At 50.4% G+C, this 19,923-nt stretch overlaps 1 long non-coding RNA gene across 4 annotated transcripts; it reads left to right on the top strand.

Moving 5' to 3' along the window:
• Positions 1-88: 88 nt before the first annotated feature.
• Positions 89-15,017, top strand: LOC103882541. 4 transcript variants are annotated; one of them, XR_004183398.1, is made up of 4 exons: positions 89-159; positions 907-4,209; positions 5,617-5,808; positions 14,894-15,011. It is a non-coding gene; the product is annotated as an uncharacterized LOC103882541 (long non-coding RNA). The 4 variants fall into 4 exon arrangements; XR_004183397.1 differs by having other exon boundaries at positions 907-5,808; positions 14,894-15,017; XR_004183400.1 differs by lacking the exon at positions 89-159 and adding an exon at positions 175-305 and having other exon boundaries at positions 907-5,808; positions 14,894-15,017.
• The last annotated feature ends 4,906 nt before the right edge of the window (positions 15,018-19,923 follow it).

Genomic DNA, 19,923 nt, shown 5'->3' with positions numbered 1-19,923 from the left:
CCTCCCAGCCCGGCCGCCAGCGGCTCCGCCCTGCCGCCGCCGCCCGCCGGGGCTGCGCCTCGAGGGGCGGGGCCAGCTGGGCGCCGGTTGTCTGTGGTAGGCAGCCGGGGCCGTGGCGTTTCCCCTCACGACCACCTGCGGCGGACGGGCGCTGGGCCGGTGAGGCTGGAGCGCGGCCGGAGCTGAGAGACCGCAGCTGGGCGGCACCGGAGCGTGGGGCGGGGGGCGGGACCGGCCTGGCGTCGCGGCGCCGCCCGCCCGAGCACCGCTGAGGAGACCCTGCCCGCCTTCGTGTCCTCCTCTGGGTGCGCGGCTGCTGCGTTTTGGGGACGGGGTCTCAGTGTCGCCCAGGCTGGAGCGCGGTGGCCCGATCTTGGCTCACTGCAGCCTCGGCCTCCCGAGCTCACGCGATCCTGCCGCCTCAGCCTCCCTGGTAGCTGGGACCGCAGGCGGCCCGCGCCCGGCGATTGGCGTTTGCGTTTTGCGGAGGTGGCGTCTCGCGGTGTTGCCCAGGCTCCCGGCTCCCGGGCCCACGCGCTCCTCCCTGCAGCGGGCGCCGCCCCGCCAGGCCCCCGCCGAGCCGCCCCTGCTTCCCCCGCTCCCAGAGTTGTCTGGGACGCGCGGGGCCCGCCCCGCATTGGGTCAGGGCTGGGGGCCGGCGGGGGTAGCGGCTGTCCCGCTGGCTCCCTCTCCCCGCCCGTCATCCTCACTGTAGACTCGGGGAGAACCGGGTCGCGGCCCAGGACCCCGGACGCGGTTCCCTCCGTGTCCCATTTAGTCCGCACTGACACTAGCAGCTGCTCCCAATTACCAATGTTTAGGTGATGGTGGTTTTGTTTGATTTTTTTGTTATTTTAGGTTGATAGTAAAAGCATTTTAAAGCTTTTTTTTTTTTTTTTTTTACAGCATATGCAATAGACTTACTCCTCGATTTATCTATATTTACTGACTGTTCCACAGTTATACCAAGAAATGTTTACACAGATGATGATAAGCATATGTAGAGATGCAACGTTTTCACAGACCAGAATAACCAGCTCCAGGCTGCAGTTCTCTACACGAAGATAAAGTTTGTTGGGAAACTCCTGACTGCGGCGACCTGAGCCCAGAGGAGCAGCCGGGGGCAGAGGAGCAGCCGGGGGTGGTGGGCAGAGCCGGGTGTGGACAAGCGGGTGGGTCCTGCACCTGGGTGGGGGAAGCGGCAGGCTCCAGGGTCAAGTTGAGGTTGTGCTAGCCCTGGCTTCCAGACCTCAGGCGGCCCACTCTGCCCTCGGCCTGTTTCCTCTCTTGTAAAGTGGGGAGTAAGAGACCATCACAAGCCAGGGATGAAGTGGCACAAACTGTGATCTCAGCCACTCTGGAAGCTGGGTCGTAGGGGTGGAGGGGTCACTTGTGTCTCAGAGCTGGAGCTGTGGTGTGCGAGGCCCGCACCTGTAAATGGCCACTGCATTCCGGCCTGGGCAACACTGAGACCCTGGCTCTGAAAAACAACAAAACTTAAAAGATGAACACAGATGAAGTATGGGAGCCTGGTATGTGGTAAGCACTCCACAGGTGTCAGCCGCCAGCCTGCAGTCCAGGACAGGTCAGGGGGAGACCCGCAGTCTGTGACAGGCTGCCGGCTTCCATCACTGCCTGATGGAAAACAAGCCTGTCTTTGGGGCCAACCAGCTAACAAGTGAGCCCTTCATCCCATCTGAAGGCGAAGCACCCAAAGGGGCAACCATGGACCACTAAATAAAAATCAAGACTCCTGGGACGCCTTCTCCAGACACATTCTTAGTAAAGAGATACGTGGATGAGGATGTTGTGTGTATTTCTGTGTAACAGGCCACCCCAAACCTCAGAGGGCGGAAACCTCTCTTCACTGCTCATGACCCTGTGGGCCTGCAGCTTGAGCCAGTTCAACTGGGACAGCTTGCCTCGGCTCCATGGGGTGTCTGCTGGACCCACTTATGGGCAGGGGCCCCCCAGCAGATCCGGGCCACGTGTCACCCACCCACTGCAGGCTGGTCAGGCCTCCCTCCCATGGTGGCTGGGCTCCATCGGCAGCAAGAGAAAGCAAATCTCCATGGTGCTTCCCTCCATCTCCCCAGGAGAAGCAGGTGAGATGGCCAGGGCCTGAGTGGATGTGAGCGACTGTGCAGGGGACAGGCACGGGAAGCATGGTTCATCAGGACGGTCACTGCAACAGTCTTCCACAGGCCTTCGCTGAGATGCAGGTTGGTGTAGGGAACACAAGGGAACTCACCAGAATGGAGGCTGCTTATGCAAGTTTCAGCTTGTTCTTTTTCTCCCTCCAGAGCATAGGAGAGCAGATGGCGGCCAAGGCCGGGACCCTCTGCTGCTCCCACGGGCCTCTCAGGCAGCTCTGCAGGACCAGCTGGCAGCCTCTGATTCTCCCTTCCTATTCCATGGCCTCAGATGCCATCCTTTCCACAGAGACAGTTTCTATCGTGACACTCTCCCTGACTTGGAAGAATGGCACTCAGAACATTCCCCTTGGTGCTGATATCAGGGGTGAAAGCAGTTTCCAGTCGCCTGGGGCCAGGACACGGCATTCCCAGCTGTTGTGGAGCATGAAGCACCAGGATGCCCATTTGGGTGCCTGTTGAGATCCGGCTCTTTGAGAAGGAATCCTGTGGTCGCCTGAGGAGGCCCGAAGAAATTTCGAGGACATCTCAGCCATCCATCCCCTGTTCACTGTGGAGGTCGAACACCAAGGTTCCTGGAGGCGGACCCTGGGTCTCCACAGAAGTGCTGGCAACCATCTACTTCCCGGCCTTCCGTGCCTGCCCCACCTCTGTTCTGTTGTTTACCGTCTCCTTTGTGGGAATTATGGAATAAACGATCACTTTGGTGTCCTGGAAAATAAACCTGATGCTGGAGGGCTTGAGTGTAGGAATCCCGCTGGGCTTCCTCTGTCTGCCCCATGAGTTAGGCTTTGCATAGGCATGTGAAACATCAGCCGCTATGAAATGTGGTCTACACAGCACCAAAAAATCCATTTCACCACATTCTCCCTTCAGTGCAGTTAAATGGCATGACCTTGTGACTGCCCCCCACGAGAAGAATTAAAAATTACACCGGCCCTGCCAAAGCCTACAGGACACAGTGGCACAAAATGATTTCCATGATCTTAGGATATAGACCCAGGCCGACTCGACAGATTAAGTGGATTTCAAACTGTGGTCTCAAGCCTTCTGGGAACTGCCAGAAAGGAGGGGAAGGTGCCGAGTGGCCCAGCTGCCCAGCCTGTTCACACACTGGGCTTTCCAAAAGGAGGAGAAGGCGCCAGCCTCAGAGTGGCCCAGCTGCCCAGCCTCTTCACACACTGGGCTTTCAGTTGAAGAGAGTGTTCAAAGCTTACACATGTAAATGCCACTGATCTGTGAACCCCCTTCCTGTCATGCCCAGGGACTGGCAGACTGTGGCTAGAAGGGTGGGACCAGAGGGGTGGGTCACGTGACCTGCGCACGGGTGTGCTGGCCTCCCTGGGCCTCGGTGGCCAGGACAGCCTCCCTTTCCCTGTCCAGCCACACAGGGCAATCCGTGTGGATTTCTGTCTCCCCAATTACAGAGTGTGCTGCCAACCTGCTGTGCTGAGACTGGCCTGGTCTTGGTCCTGGTGTCCTAGGGCTGATGACTGACCACAGCCTTTGTGCTTTTGAAGCCCATTTGACTATAGTCCTTGTGTACAACTGAAAATGAAGCTTTAAACAATCTTGCTTTGTTTTATTTAATTCTGCCCAATCTATTTGAGAAAGGACACTCACAGGTACTTTTTCTATTGTAACCTAAAGTGGATTATTGATTTCCTTGTTTCTCAAACATCAGGAGGAGCATAAAACTGCTAATAAGAGGTGACCAATATTTGGTGATACCATGATTTGAGACATACTAATTTTGCCCTATATTTTAAAAATAAAATAAAAAGACATGAGACTGGAGTAGCAAAACCAGATGGTGCCAACCCATTCGGTCAACAGCTGCCATGGTGGTGGAAACCGTGTGTGAGGCCCGACCAGCTCACAATGTGCCACCGTCTCTGGGACAACTCCCAGCTCCCACAGTGATGCAGCAGGAGCAGTCTGTCTGTGCTCTGTGACAGGCACACAGCCCCCCACCCCACCCCCTGACTCCAGGACCTCAAGCGGATTCTGACTCCCAGGATGGCCCTGGGCACTTAGAGCTGGCATTGAGACAATTGTGAGTCTCTCTTTGTGCCTAGGCCTGAAAGGTTTAAATCCAGCACAGTTAGGATGGTCTCCATCACTTGCCAGCCTAAAGAGAGAAAACGGTTAGACACACAGGGGCAGGCGAGAGAGGACAATCTGATGGCCTTTCAGTGCCATAGGCAGTGTCCTGTGCATGGGTCAACATGTGGCCAGGAAGATGTCTTTGCTTCAGGGCATTCATGTTCTAGTGGGGAGATGGCATCATGGAGCAGCGCAGTGTGATAACTGGGCATTCGTGTTCTAGTGGGGAGATGGCATCAGGGAGCAGCGCAGTGTGATAACTGGGCATTCGTGTTCTAGTGGGGAGATGGCATCAGGGAGCAGCGCAGTGTATTAATTGGGACACCATCCAGGGCAGGAAGAGAGGTGTGACAGTCAGTGCGGACCTAGCTGTGCCATGCAGCAGCGGCCAAGTTGTTTGGCCTGTCTGAGCCTGTTCTACATCCAGAAGAGAGAGACAATGGGTGGAAAGGCTCCAGTGGTGACGTACAAATGCAAGCTCCTAATGGAGAGGCATGTGAACAGTTGCAGGAGTCCAGGGCGCTGCAGCCGCACCGCTCAGGTGTGTCGGAGCAAGCTGCAGGAAGCTGCGCTGAGCCTTGGGGATGAGAAGGCAATGGCGGCAGGAGTGCCCGTGGCAGAGGAAAAAGCACTTCCATGGCACGTGAAGTTGGAGAAGAGAGGAGGTTTCTGCCACCATTGGTCAGAAGAGTCCTCCTGATTGGGCCACTTTGCACTCTGTAGAGACCAGGCAAAGGGAATGTGCTGCATGGTTAAATCAGAGGTGGACAGGCTGAGCCTGGGCCCAATGGTGTGCAGTCAGCAGTTAAGAATGAATATTAAACATGTAAAGTGTTGGGGTGGGTGGGCGGTTATGAAGAATAGATGCAGTGGGCTTCTGTGGCTGGCAGAGCCATAGATCTTTGCCATCTGGCCCTTTACAGAGAAAGGCAATCCCTGGTTTAGCCAAATAGGGCCTAGCTCTGGAACTGGGAGTTAGAGCAGCTGCCATCAAAGTGCATAGACTGTCTGGAGGTGGGAGAAACAACCCAAATCAGCACCACGGGTGAAGGGATGGGGGCTCTGACGTACTCGGTGGTGTCTGCCTAGAGCTCAGGCATGCCTGCAGCTTCCGTGCAGAAGACTTCCATCAGATGTTGACAGTGGAATTGGAAAGAGTTAAGAGGCTTTTGGAATCAAACTCAACAGGACTTAGTGATGGAGTCACTAGAGGGGTCTGGGGAGGGGAAGCATCAGGGCTTACCCAGGATCCTGGCTTGCACATATCAGTGGGTGATGGTGCTCTAGGATGACACGGGGGATGGGGAGAAGAAACCAGGCATTCCTTTTGGGTGCGTTAAGTTTGCAATGCCTACAGGATGTCTGAGTGGCTGTGTTAGGAAGACAGCTGCGTACGAAAGACTGATGTCCGGAGAGGAGAGCCGTGCTGGAGATGGACACTTGAAACCCTTGAAAATGGAAGACGTCACTGATCCCTTAAAGAGAGGGTGGAGAAAGGAAAGAAGGGAACCTGGCACCAGACCTGAAGAGCCTCAGCCTGGCATTAGAGGTGAGCATAGAAAGAGAAGGGGGCATGGGAGGCAGGAAGGCCCATCGAGGCAGGAGAGAAAAGGCGGAAGCGTGTTTCTTTGGAGGCCGAGGCAGGGAGACTGCTTGAGGCCAGGAGTTGGAGGCTTCAGTGAGCTAATACCTCACACAGCTTGTATTCTTTTGTGTCTCGATCATTTCACTTGATCTTGGATAAAGAGTGGAAAGGGAGACATAAATATGGTTATGTACGCAGATAATTTTAAATCTACAGCCGAAGTCTTAGATCTAATTAAAATTCAGCAAGATTACTGAGTATAAAATTGACACCCATGCACACACCCCCAAAATGATTTCTATGTATCAGCAGCAAACAACATGTAATTTGGAAGATGATTCTGTTTACAACAGTAACAAAAGTGTGAACTAAAAATAAATCAAAAAGAAGTACATGATCCTTAAGGAGAAATTCATTTTTAAAAATTATTAAAAGAGCAGGCAAATATAGAGACACACCAAACACCTCAAATTCTTCGTGGGATGAGTATAAATATATAAATCAAACAAAATTAGCAGCTTCACCAACTTCTTTTGAATGATACTAGATTTTTAAAATAAATCAGATGCAAAAACAGTATGGTTCCTGGTGACATACTACTCTAAAATAATGAACTAGAGCTAGGAAAAGGAGATTTTTTTTTTCTATTTTGCTGAGTTATGTCTTAATTATTATGTTAGCAGTCTTTCCTGAGAAGCTAAAAGGTAATTAGCAACTGAAGCCAGGCAGGAGGCGGAGGAGGGAGGGCGTGGGCAGGCCGTGCTCTCTGCTGAATCTCCAGGAGCTGTTCTGGTGGGGATGGAGGCTGCAGGCTGAGCCTAAGTGCAGTTGGGTTAGTGACAAATTAGATGGCTCATGTGGTTATTTAAAGCCTTCTCTCTAGGGAACTTTCAACTACCATATATTCAAGATCTTGCAGTTGATAGTTTTAAACTGGAATCTCAGGGACTCGGGCTGACTGTTACCTATACAAGTCGCTAAGGGATACAGCAGCTGTGAGCAGTGGTGTGAAAAATGGCCAGCATTGCATATTTTCAAACCTTTTTTAAGTATAATGCATACACCAAAAAGTATCCATGTCTAAGTGTACATCTCAACACGTTAGCCCAAAGTGGACACAGCTGTGAAACCTCCACCAGGGCAAGCAGCGGAACGTGACCGACCCGGAGTGTCCGGCATGCCCCTCCGCAGCCAAGGCTGCCTCTGGGCCTTAAAGATAACCTCTACCCTGACTCCCACCTCCGCAGATTGGTTACGCCTGTTTTTGCTTCACATAAGCGACATCACACGGCATGTATTCTTTCGTGTCTTGATTCTTTCACTTGATGCTGTGTTCATGAGCTCCATCAACCTGTGCCTCTGTGAACCTTCTCATACTCCTCTCTCAGTGCACGTGTGTATATGTTTCTGTTGGGTTGTGTACCAGGTCGCAGGAAACACATAGGTCCCACTCTAGAGGGCACACTGATTTACCAAAGTGTTGAGCCACTTTATACTCCTACCAGCAAGCGAGGAGCTTTCCAGCTGCTTCTTGTCCACATCAACAGTTGATGTTGACACTTTGGCCACCCTGGAGGGTGGTGGTGGTTTCTCATCGTGGCTTTAATCTGTAGTTCACTAATGACCAGTGAGGTTGAGCATCTTTACATGTTCTTATTTTCCACATGCACATCCTTTCTGGTGAAGAAGCCACAAGTTTTCTTTATTATTTATTTGTAGAAGTTATTTATATATTCCAGACCCAAACTCTTGGCAGATATATGTGTTGCAAATACCTTCTCTCACCCTGTGTCTTGCATTTCCATAATCACAGTGGAGTCTTTTGTTATACAGGAGTTCTTAATTTCAATGTGATCCAATTTATCTACCTTTTTTCTATGGTTAGGGTTTTTTTTGTGTCCAGTTTAGAAAACTCAGCTACTCCATGGTCATGAAGGAATGCTTCTGTTATCTTTTGGAAGGTTTATTGTTTCAATTTTCAAATTTAAAGGACAATTCACCAGGAATTGTTTTTCTGTACAGTGTGAGGTAGGGATTCAGAGTCAGTCCATCAGTGTTGTCTGTGTTTGATGTCCAGTTGACCTAGCACTGTTTACTGACATGATTTCCCTTCTCCCTGCTGCTCTGCTGCAGTAGCTTTGTTGTGAATTAAGCATCCATATAGGCATGGGTTGTTGTTTTTTCTGAACTATTTTGTTAGGTGCTGAGGACTGGCCTTGAACTGCTATTTCCTGTCCTAATTACTGAAACTTTCTTAAGAGTCTTCTTTTGACACCATAGAATCACCTTGCAGTTTTTTTGTTTTTCAAAATTTTCTTGGTTATACTTGGTATTTTGCGTTTCCATTTAAATCTTTCAATTAGCTTATCAATTTCCTCAAAATATTCTGCTAGAATTTTTATTAGACTTGCATTGAAGCTATAGATAATTTGGTGAGAATGGATATTCTTACAATATTGAGTGCTCCAATTCATGTTTAGCCGTACATTGATTTAAATATTCTCCAATTGTTCTCATTATCTTCTAGTCTTCTGTGTAGATATTACACACTTAGTCCATTAGATTTATTCCCAGACATTTGGTGCGTTGGATGATCAATTTAAAATGATCCCTATTTTTATTTTGTAACCACTGGTTTCTGGTTTATTTAGAATGCAATTGATCTTTGTGTATTGATCTCATACCAGCAGTCTTTCGAGATTCACTTAATAATTTCAATAGTTATCTGTAGATTCTATTGGGTTTCTTTTTTTTTTTTTTTTTTTTTTTTTTTTTTTTTTTTTTTGAGACGGAGTCTCGCGCTGTGTCACCCAGACTGGAGTGCAGTGGCGCGATCTCGGCTCACTGCAAGCTCCGCCTCCCAGGTTCAGGCCATTCTCCTGCCTCAGCCTCCGAGTAGCTGGGACTACAGGCGCCCGCCACCACGCCCGGCTAGTTTTTTGTATTTTTAGTAGAGACGGGGTTTCACCATGTTAGCCAGGATGGTCTCGATCTCCTGACCTCGTGATCCGCCCGCCTCGGCCTCCCAAAGTGCTGGGATTACAGGCTTGAGCCACCGCGCCTGGCCCTTGGGTTTCTTACATACGTATCATTTTGTTTGTGAATAATCACTTTTTCATTTTTTCCTTTCCAGTCATTTTATCCTTTATTGCTTTCTTCTTGGCTTACCTCATTGGTTGCTGCTGAAAAGAAGTGTTAGTGGTGAGCATCCTTATTTTTTTCCTGACCTCAGGGGGGACACTTTCAATATTTCACCAGTAAGTGTGAGATCTGTGGTAGGATTTTTAAATATAGATCCCCGCAACGAGATCAAGGAAGCTCCCTTCTATCTCTTCTTTGCTAAGAGTTTCTTTTCCTGAATGCATGCTGAGTTGTATCACATTCTTTCTTCTGCATTTATTGAGATGATAGTATGATTTTTCTGCTTCATTATATTAATACGGTGAATTAAGTTGATTAAAGTTTAAATGTTATACCAAACTTGCATTTCTGGAAAAAGCCCAACTTAGAAAAAGCCCAGGAGATACCCCAGGATCCTTCTAGCAAATCCCCCTCTCTGCTTGCCCACCCACCTTGCTTCAAGGACAAGGAGTGGAAGAAATAAGGAAAATGGTGAAGAAGCCCAGGTCTCAGGGCTCCACCTGGCCATGCTGTGGCCTAAGGCATGTGGCAGGGGGGACTTTTGTGACTTGGCTGGAGGTGGTGAGGGGCTGCTGTGGCCTAGGTGGTGGGGAGTCTGTGGCCTGGGTACGGGGGCATTGCTGACTACTGTGGCCTGGTCCCCCTCCCCAACTGCATCCTAGCTGTGGGGGGCTGCTGTGGCCTGGCCCTGCCTAGCAGATGAGAGGCTCCAGGCCTCGTTTTCTATTGAGTGCATGGAGACAGCTCTGGTTGATGTGAGACCAGGTCACTTACTGGACATGGGTCCCTTCCTTGGGCTTCAGTCTCCTCATCGGAGAGGCTATCTGTAAAGTCAAGAGTCAACAAAATGTCCCTCAGGCAAACTGTGTAAAAAGAAAGTATAAACTAAACATTAAATATCCTGTCAGCCACAGAAATGTGAGGCACTGTTCCCGCCTGCACTGAGGTTCAGAGACTCGCCCTTCCCCAGCACCATCCACTGTGGGGTGCGGTGCTCAGTGTTTGCCAGCAGCCTGGGGTCTTCAAGGGGAAAAGTCTCTCTGCCGTCCTATGCTGGCCACCATGGGGACTTGTGATGGAGCTACTCATCAGTTCTTCGGCCAGTCTCTTTTCAGGGGGAAGGGTCTCCCATCTGTCATCAATTCCTCAGGGGATGGAGGGGAGGGAGGGCACATCTGGAGGGGTGCAACCCCAGATGGCCCCACGAGAACCAGGAGGGGCCCTGGTGGCAGCAGGAGTTCAGGCCCAGGAACAGGTCCCAGGCTCCCTCTTGTCCTAGCTCCTTCCCGGACCTCCTGGGAACACAGCACACATTCCAGAGAGATGAGAGCAGTCATAGTCTGTGCGGGTTTGGTTGCATGGCATACAATATAAGCCCACCTATTTTTGCTTTCTAGAATTCCACTTCTATTTTTGGTGGAATATGAAAGCTTTGACTATTTCCCAAAGTGGAAAAACACATATTTTTCCTTGACTGTTCGGTAATATCTTTGTTGCTCATTAAATAAGTGCATTCAGTCTGCATGGGTGCTCAGTGAAGCCCCTTCCCGATCCCCTGAGCAGGAGCTGGCTGTGTGCACCGCACACAGATCCTTTCTCAAGCCATCCTGCATTTTATTTGTTAAAGCTTCAGCACTTCACACATATCCCAGTGGGTAGATCTGAATAAGGGCATCAGATGTGCCCACCACTCTGCAGCTAAGGACTGCAGAGAAACCTCTCCGTGGCCCCACCCCTCATGTATCTGTAAAATAGAAGAGGAGGAGGGGGAGGGAGAGGAAGAAGACGGGTAGGAGGGTAGGAGGAAGGGGAGGGGCACTTCCACCCCTTCTACTGCCTTAAGGATGTGTGCGGTGGACACTGGGGTGACTATGGAAGGAATACGCCTACCTGAGCTCACTCCCACCAGCATATTAGCCTCCATTACAACCACTAATTCTTTCGGTATTTTGCAACAGAGTTTCACTCCGTTGCCCAGGCTGGAGTGCAGTGGCACAACCATGGCTCACTGGAGCGTCCACCTGCCCACTCAACCAATCCTCCCACCCCAGTCTCTGCAGTAGCTTGACACCACCACACCCCGCTAATTTTTTCATTTTTATTTTTTGTAGAGACAAGGTCTCCTTATATTGCCCAGGTTGGTGTCAAACTCCTGGGTTTAAGTGATCCTCCCATCTTGGCCTCCCAAGGTGTTGGGATTACAGGTGTGAGCCACTGCACCAGGGCTTAGTGGGTCTATTTCTAGACCCTTTATTCTGTTCCATTGATCTATTTGTTTTGCTTGCCACAGACATCACGTTGTCTTGAATCCTATAGCTTAAGAAAAAGAAGCTGGTGTCATTCTTGCAGACTCTGTGCAGGATTGTTTGCCCTGTTCCAAGTTCTTTGCCTTTCCATTAAACTTTTAGGATCAGCTGGTCAATTTCTACAACAAAGCCTGCTGGAATTTTTACTAGAATAATATTGATCTTTCAGGAAGGATGGACAGCTTTATAATACTGAATCTTCCAATCCATGATCATGGTATATCTCTCTGTCTCAGTACATTGCGGCAGCTATAACAAAGCATCTTTGACTGGATAGCTTACAAACAACAGAAATCTATTTCTGGCAGTTCTGGAGGTTGAGAAGTTCAAGATCAAGGTGTCTGGTGAAGGCCCAGGCTCCCCAGCCTCTGGCTCCAGAACTTATACCCTTTGCCTGGTGTTCTCAGGCCTTTGGTTTGGACTGATGGTTTTACCATCAGCTTCCCTGGTTCTGGGGCTTTTGGACTTGGACTGAGCAACACTGCCAGCATCCCTGGCTCTCCAGCTTGCGGATGACTTGTAGTGGGACTCCTCAGGCTCCACAATTGACAGTGCCTTCTTGCTATGGCCTCACGTAACAGAAGTTACTAGATAGCTCTCTGCAGTGTCTTCCCCCCCCCCCCCCCCCGCCCCAAGACAGAGTCTCGCTCTGTTACCCAGGCTGGAGTGCAGTGGTGCAACTTTGGCTCACTGCAACCTCGGCTCACTGCAACCTCTGCCTCCAAGGTTCAAGCCATTCTCTTGCCTCAGCCTCCCAAGTAGCTGGGATTATAGGTGCCCACCAACACACTCAGCTAATTTTTTGTATTTTTAGTAGAGACAGGGTTTCACTATGTTGGCCAGGTTGGTCTCAAACTCCTGACCTCATGATCTGCCTACCTCGGCCTCCCAAAGTGCTGGGGATGACAGGTGTGAGCCACCGCGCCCAGCCTACAGTGTCTTTTATAAGAAAACTAATCCCATCACGATGACTCCACCCTTATGACCAAACCACCTCCCAAAAGGCCTCATCTCAAAAAACCATCACCTTGGGGGTCAGAATTTCAACATATGAGTTTTAGGGGGACAGAAATATTTAGACCATAACACTCACAATGTGTTTACATTGTCTTTAATTTCTACCAGCTGTGTTTTGCAGTTTTCAGGGTAAAGGTCCTGCACATCTGTGTTAGGTTTCTCCAGAAAAACGGAACCAATAGTATGGGTGGATAGATGGGTAGTGAAGGGGTGGCCTGCCCCTCCACACCTGTGGGTGTTTCTCGTTAGGTGGAACGAGAGACTTGAGAAAAGAAATAAGACACAGAGACAAAGTATAGAGAAAGAAAAGCGGGGGCCCAGGGGACCGGCGCTCAGCTTACAGAGGACCCACTCCGGCACCGGCCTCTGAGTTCCCTTAGTATTTATAGATAATTATCTTTACCATCTTAAAGATAAGGGAGTGGCAGGACAATAGGATCGTTCTTAGGGAGGAAATCAGCAGTAAGACATAAGAACAAGGATCTCTGTGACATGAATAAGTTTAAAGGAAAATCCTGTGCCTTGAGATAAACCTTTTAGCAACATTGTTTCATCCTATCACATGGGGATAAACCTTGGACAATACCTAGCTTTTCTAGGAACAAAGACACACCCTGCACGCCCAAAATCCATTAAACCTTGAGTTACCACAGCACATGTCTCTTGCAAGGACAAGGTTGGGGGTAGGGTGACAGATTAACAGCATCTCAAATACAGAACAAAATGGAGTCTCTTATGTCTACTTCTTTCTATATAGACACAGTAACAGGCTGATCTCTTTCTTTTCCCCACAGGTAGATGGAGAGAGGGGGAGAGAGAGAGAGAGAGAGAGAGAGGCAGACAGGTAGATAGATAGTTGAGAGGGGATTTATCAGGGGAATTGATTCATATGATTGTGGGGTCTGAGGAGTCCCACTGCAGGCCGTCTGCAAGCTAGAGACCCTAGGGTGCTGGGAGTGTGGCTCGGTCCAAGTCCAAAAGCCCCAGAGCCAGGCAAGCTGGTGGTAGAAGTCTCAGTTCAAGGTCAAAGGCCTGGGAACCCAGAGGCAGGGGATGAAAGCCCTGGAGCCAAAGGCTGGGGAGGCTGACATTGTTGTCCAAGGGCAGGAGAGGACCAGTGCACCCCAGCTCCAGCAGGGAGCTCCACACATTCACCTTTTCTCTGCCTCTGTTCTCTCCAGGCCCCCAATAACTGGATGATGCTGTCCACCCTGAGGGAGAATCTCCCCCACTAGTCCACTCAGACTCACACTAATCTCTTCTGGAAACACCTCACAGACACACCACAAAATACACTTTATCAAGTTTCTAGGTATTTCTTAATCCAGTCAAGTTGACACCTAAAAGGAACCATCACAAAACCTTCTGTTAAATTCATTCCTAAGTATTGCGTTTTTTGTTGCTACTGTAAGTGGTATTTTAAATTTTAATTTTCCTGTTGTTTCTTGCTAATGTATAGGAAAGCAATTGATCTGGTAATTGATTGTATACCCTTTGGCCTTGCTGTATTCACTTACTAATTCTAGTGCTTTTTTGTAGCTTCTTTGGGATTTTCTGCATATACATTTATAATCATATTGTTTATGAATCTACACAGATTTGCTTTTTCCTCTTCAACCTGTATGTCTTTTATTTCTTTTTCTTGCCTTATTGCATTGGCTAGGATCTGTGATACAGTTGGAGAGCACTTGCTGTGCCCACATGGCAGAGTACATAGAAGGGTGACACCAGGAGGTAGGTTCAGAGGTCCCAAAAACTAAGTGTAGTACAGTCATCCCCTCTTATCTGTGGGGAATATGTTCCAAGACACCCAGTTGGTGCCTGAAGCTGCAGACAGACAGATAGATAGATGGATAGACAGATGATTGATTGATAGATATATAGATAGATAGATAGATAAGAGGGGATTTATTAGGGGAATTGGTTCACATGGTTGCGGGGCTTGAGAAGTCCCACACAGGCCATCTGCAAGCTAGAGACCCTAGGGTGCTGGTCGTGTGGCTCAGTATAAGTCCAAAAGCTCCAAACCAGGGAAGCCAATGGTAGAACTCTTGCTCCAAGGTCAAAAGCCTGGGAACCCAGAGGTAGGGGGTGAAACCCAGGTTGTACAGAACACTATATATACCATGTCTCTTTTATCTGACTACCGAAAGGGCTACTAAGTGACTAACAGTGGCTAGTGCAGACAGCATGAATATGCTGAACAAAGGGACAATTCACATCCTGTGCAGGACAGAGCAGGACGGTGCAAGATTTCATTGTGCTTCTCACAGGGTATCCAATTTAAAACATATGAATTGTTTATTTCTGAACTCTTCCAGTTTATAATTTTAAAATGCAATTGACTGTGGGTAATTGAAATTACGGACAGTGAAACTGAGGATGGTGGAGGCTACTGTACATGACTTTCATTTCCTGCTGACTTCTCTAGTTTCATTAAAGAGCAAACTCTGGCAGGATATGTCATATTTGTATAACACTTGAGAGCTGGGCTGGCTATGTAATTTGCAGGGTGCACTGGAAAATGAAAATGAGACTCTGCTTATTCATGAAACATGAAAAACCTTCTTTCCTTTTTTCCAAAGTCTGTCTCTGTCTGTGCCCTTCCCTCCGTCACCCTTCCCTGCCCTCTCGATCTGTCACAGTGGTTTTCACGTGCAGTTTACTGTCGTGCTCCCTTGAGCACGGGAATACCTCCTAGAGCACAGGAGGGGTCCTCCTGAGCACCGAGCCCTCCTGAGCACAGAGCCCTCCTGAGCACGGGGTCCTCCTGAGCACAGAGTCCTCCTGAGCACCGAGCCCTCCTGAGCACAGAGCCCTCCTGAGCACAGAGTCCTTCATGAGCATTGTTAGAGTCCTCCTGAGCATAACTGCAGAGCCCTCCTGATGCAGAGACTGTCCTGCCAAGCACCGAGTCCTCCTGAGCATGGGGTCCCTCCTGAGCACAGAGCCCTCCTGAGCACCGAGCCCTCCTGAGCAGAGAGTCCCCCTGAGCACAGAGTCCTCCTGAGCATGGGGTCCCCCTGAGCACAGAGCCCTTCTGAGCACTGAGCCCTCCTGAGCAGAGTCCTCCTGAGCATGGTGTCCTCCTGAGCATGGTGTCCTCCTGGGGGTCTCCTGAGTGGCTCCCAATCATATACCTGCCTCACACACACCAGTGCCAAGGGCCTGCGTGCTTGGTGCCCTGCCAGGTGTCTGGGGCCCGCCTGCTATCTCGCACTCACAGCCTCACATTCACTTACAATGGGCCAGGCATTTAGCAGGTGAAACTGCGGCTCTGAGAGCTCAGAGAGCTTCTTTCACAGTAGCAGCTGCTCCCACAAGGGGTGGATTCTTTTCTCTGAAACAGGGCAGTGGAGACTAAATTATCTCTAACAATGGTGGGGTGGTGAGCAGTCTTTGCTTCAGTAATGGACATATGTATTCTGTACTCACTTTCATGGTCAAATGTTTTCTTAAGCTGATTAAGAATGGTAAGGTGTGGCTGGGGGCGGTGGCTCACGCCTGTAATCCCAGCACTTTGGGAGACCAAGGTGGGTGGATCATGAGGTCAGGAGATCGAGACCATCCTGACTAACACAGTGAAACCCAGTCTCCACTAAAAATACAAAAAAAAAAAAAAAAAAAAAAAATTAGCCGGGCGTGGTGGCGGGCACCTGTAGTCCCAGCTACTCAGGAGGCTGAGGCAGGAGAATGGCGTGAACCCGGGAGGCGGAGCTTGCAGTGAGCCAAGATCGCGCCACTGCACTCCAGCCTGGGCGACAGAGTGAGAGTCTGTCTCAAAAAAAAAAAAAAAAAAAAAGAATGGTAAGGTGTGGGTCACACCCTGGGGAGAGACAGTGGGCCCAGTGGCCAGGACAGCAGCTGAAACAAGCCATTCAATCACCCAGGGTGGCAGATTCGTTGCAGCTGTGTGAGGTGCTGTGGTCAGGCAAGACTTCTGCTTCGTCAGGTCAGGAGGACTTCCTGAAGGAGACGACATTCTTACAGTACAAGCAGTCATTCCCCAGGTCCAGAAGAGGCCTGGGGGAGAGCCTGTGCCCAGCAGGTAGGAAAGTGATGTGTAACCCAGCCAGGAGAGCCCAGGGAGCCAGTGCCTATCACTCAGGGGTGCTCCAGGGCTTCCTGGAAGGGAGGGCCCGGCATGGCAGGGGCCAGGGACCAGTGAGGGCAGAGGAGGGACTGCGGAGGAGAGCAGAGGAAGACAGGTGCGGCCAGATGGGAGGGTCCTGGATGCCACTTCTGATCCTGACTCCCCCCACCACTTACCAACCTGGAAAATCCTCCATGTTCGGTTCTTTCCCTTTTTTTTTTTTTTTTTTTTTTGAGACAGGATCTCACTCTGTTGCTCAGGCTGGTGTACAGTGGTGCCATTTCGGCTCACTGCAACCTCCGCCTCCCAGGTTCAAGTGACTCTCCTACCTCAGCCTCCCAAGTAGCTGGGACTACAGGTTCACACTACCACGCCGGGCTAATTTTTAGATTTTTTTTGGTAGAGACGGGGTTTCAGCCTGTTGGCCAGGCTGGTTTCAAACTCCTGATCTCAAGTGATCTACCCACCTTGGCTTCCCAAAGTGCAGAGATTACAAGTGTGAGCCACCGCACCCAGCCAATCTTCTGTGTTCTCCTCAACCCTGGTTAAAAGCCCACTCCCCTGTCCCCCTCCTCACCAGCCGCCACTGCCCCAGCACCCCTCCCCCTTCCCTGCCCCCCCCCCGCCCCCCCCCTCCCTCCCCGCCACTGCCCCACACCCCTCCCTCTCCCTGCCCCCATGGCCATCTTCCTAAAGGGCAGCACCCTCTAGACTCTGGAACTTTGCTCTGTCCACCTGCCTGTGTGTTCAGAAACCTCTCAGACCAGTGGGCACCCCCAGCTCATCCAGCCCCCTCCTGTATGTGGACACTCAGATTGTCACCAATTTTTTTTTTCTATTACAAACAGCGCTGCAAAGGAAGGATGTCAACCACAGGTGTCTTCGTTTTGGAAACTGGAGACATCTTCCCGGGGTCAAAGGCAAGTGTGCATGTCGTTTTGTTTGGTGTTGCCAGCGCCCCTCTGAGAGGGCAGTACCCAGTGGCGTCCCAATCAGGGACTGGGACCTGCTTCCCACAGCCTGGCAGACGGATGCGCGGTCTCGTGGATGAGAGGCAGCACCTGGCTGTGGTTGAAGTTTGCGTTCTCTAAGGATGAGTGAGTGGACAGGTTCAAAGTATTTAAGGCTCATTTTAATCTTTTTGGGGAACTGTCTCTTTATGTCCTTTTCCTGTTTGTCTATCTGATTTCTAGTCCTTTGTCGTCAATTTGTACGAGTTCTTCATTTATTAAGGATGTTGGGGCTGGGCACGGTGGCCCATGCCTGTAATCCCAGCACTTTGGGAGGCCGAGATAGGCGGATCGCTTGAGGTCAGGAGTTCGAGACCAGCCTGACCAACATGGTGAAACTCCATCTCTACTAAAAATACAAAAAAATTAGCCAGGCGTGGTGGCGCACACCTGTAATCCCACTTACTCAGGAGGCTGAGGCAGGAGAATTGCTTGAACCTGAGAGGTGGAGGTTGTAGTGAGCCAAGATGGCGCCACTGCACTCCAGCCTGGGTGATGGAGCGAGACTTTGTCTCAAAAAAAAGAAAAGAAAAAAGGACTTTGGCCCTTCATCTGTGGCTTATGTTGCAAATATTTTCTCCTAGTTTTTCAGTGGTCTTTGTTTATGGTGTTTTCTTTTGGCTGTGCAAAATATTTTTCCTTTTTTATACCCATATTTACCAATCTTTTCTTTTCTTTGAGTCATAGTCTACCCCTGCACCCAGGTAACGGAAGAACGCACTCATGTCCTCTTCCAGGACTTGTCTGAACTCCCGTTTCGCACGTGGGTTCCCGAGCCGCTGAAGTGTATTTTTGTGTGTGGCGTGAGGCAGACCTCTCATCTTTTCTCCAAGCCTATCTGGTGTGCACCCCCACCCTGTTATTCAGAGTCCACTTGTGCTCCAGAGGTTTGAGGCACGCCCTTTATCTCATGCTGACCTCCCAGGTGCATGGGCCTCCTTCAGGGCTTCTCGTCCACCCTGCGTCTGTCCAGCACAACCCGCTGGAGGACGCTGTGCTGTCAGCAGGGCTGAGGCTGTCAGGGAAGGGGTGCAGGTGGCGGAACTAGACTTTCTTTTTCAGGGGTTCCTGGCTGTCTTTGAGGGATAAGTATTTCTTGGGATAAGATTCATTTATGTGAGGTTCAGCAGTCCTTCAGTTTTACTCCATTTCTTTTTCTTCTATTAAATTCAAGGAAAATCCTTAACTTTCCCATCTACTCAACGATCAGCTTGCGTGTTCTGTCCACATCTTGCACAGGGCCTGGCCTCATCCGACATGAATGAGGGGCGTTTCTGGGCGAGGGATCTGGCAGTGACATTTGTGGTTTGTTGTTGCTTTCTTTTTTTGTAACTTTCGGTATTGTTTGCCTCTTGACAATACGCATGCATTCTTCCTGTGAGGAAACCAAGTCATTATTCCAGAGCAGAATTTTTCCAGGAAGGAGCCAAGCGCTCAGATGGCTCCAGGTGGGGGAGGGGACGAAGTAAATCGCAGTCTGCAAATTAGAGCTCAGTGCATTAATATTTCCTAAAAATATCTCTCATTTGCATCTCCTACGAGCAAATGTTTTGCGGAAAAACCGTCTTTATTTCGGGATCTCTGGAGTGGTGGCGGCACCGCCGGCGAATGGCCTACATCTCCTGCTTCTGTTCCAGCTCATTCTTGCCTTCCATGAATACAAGACGCTGGAAGGTGCAGGAAGAGAGAGGAACGGTGATGAACGGAGCAGTCTCTGTCCCACGTGGCAGCTTTGGGGTTCTGTCTCCCTTTTTATCATAAAGAGGTGTTTTTGTGTGTTTCTTTCTCATGGCTAATTTGAGATTCTGGTTATTTAAAGAGCCCAGAGATGGAAGCCAGATGACTCAACTCCGGATTGGGGAGGGATTTCCTTAAAAGACCTCTCAGTTTGTGGGAGCACAGACCAACATGACCGTGCACCATGCATGCTCATCACGCCTGGCTACCCTGATGTACTCAGACTCCGAGCCGCTCGGCAGAAAGTGGAGGCTAAACAAACTCGTCTTCCCTCCCACCGTGGCTCTTGTTCAATAAAACCAACAGAAGCCACAGGCTGACAGCATCTGGTTAAGGGAGGGAGGGACCTGAACGACTGCCGCGTGGTGACCACTGCACCCATAGCACGGGTTGCTGGCTGCGCCTGGGGAGCCCCATCCCTGTGCTTGTAACCAGAAGTCAGGCTTCTCTGCTCTGGGACTCTGCTTAAGATGAGCTCTTCAACTCTGCGGCAGCTGCCTTTTGTGGCGCTGCAGGCCAGTCCCTCCACACCGCGCCTCCTCCTGGGACGCCCATGACAGTCACCTGCTGTGGTCGGGAGGGGCATTCTCAGGAGCGGACCTGAGAGTTTCTGAGAGTTCCCGGCGGGCCTGAAGACGCGGGGGCTCAGAGCTGCGCTTTCCTTGCCAGCGTGGTCCTTCCGTGCACTCCCCGGCGCCAGCTGACTGCGTGGGGGTGGAAGGGAGGCCTGTGGTGGCCGTTGGAGGCTGGTGCTTCCCTGCCGGACTCCCTGGCA

This window comes from Papio anubis, chromosome 4 (assembly GCF_008728515.1).
Source record: "Papio anubis isolate 15944 chromosome 4, Panubis1.0, whole genome shotgun sequence".
Classification (NCBI taxonomy): Eukaryota; Metazoa; Chordata; class Mammalia; order Primates; family Cercopithecidae; genus Papio; species Papio anubis.
The sequence above is the reverse complement of the archived record's forward strand: the minus strand, read 5'-3'. Positions and strand labels throughout refer to the sequence as shown.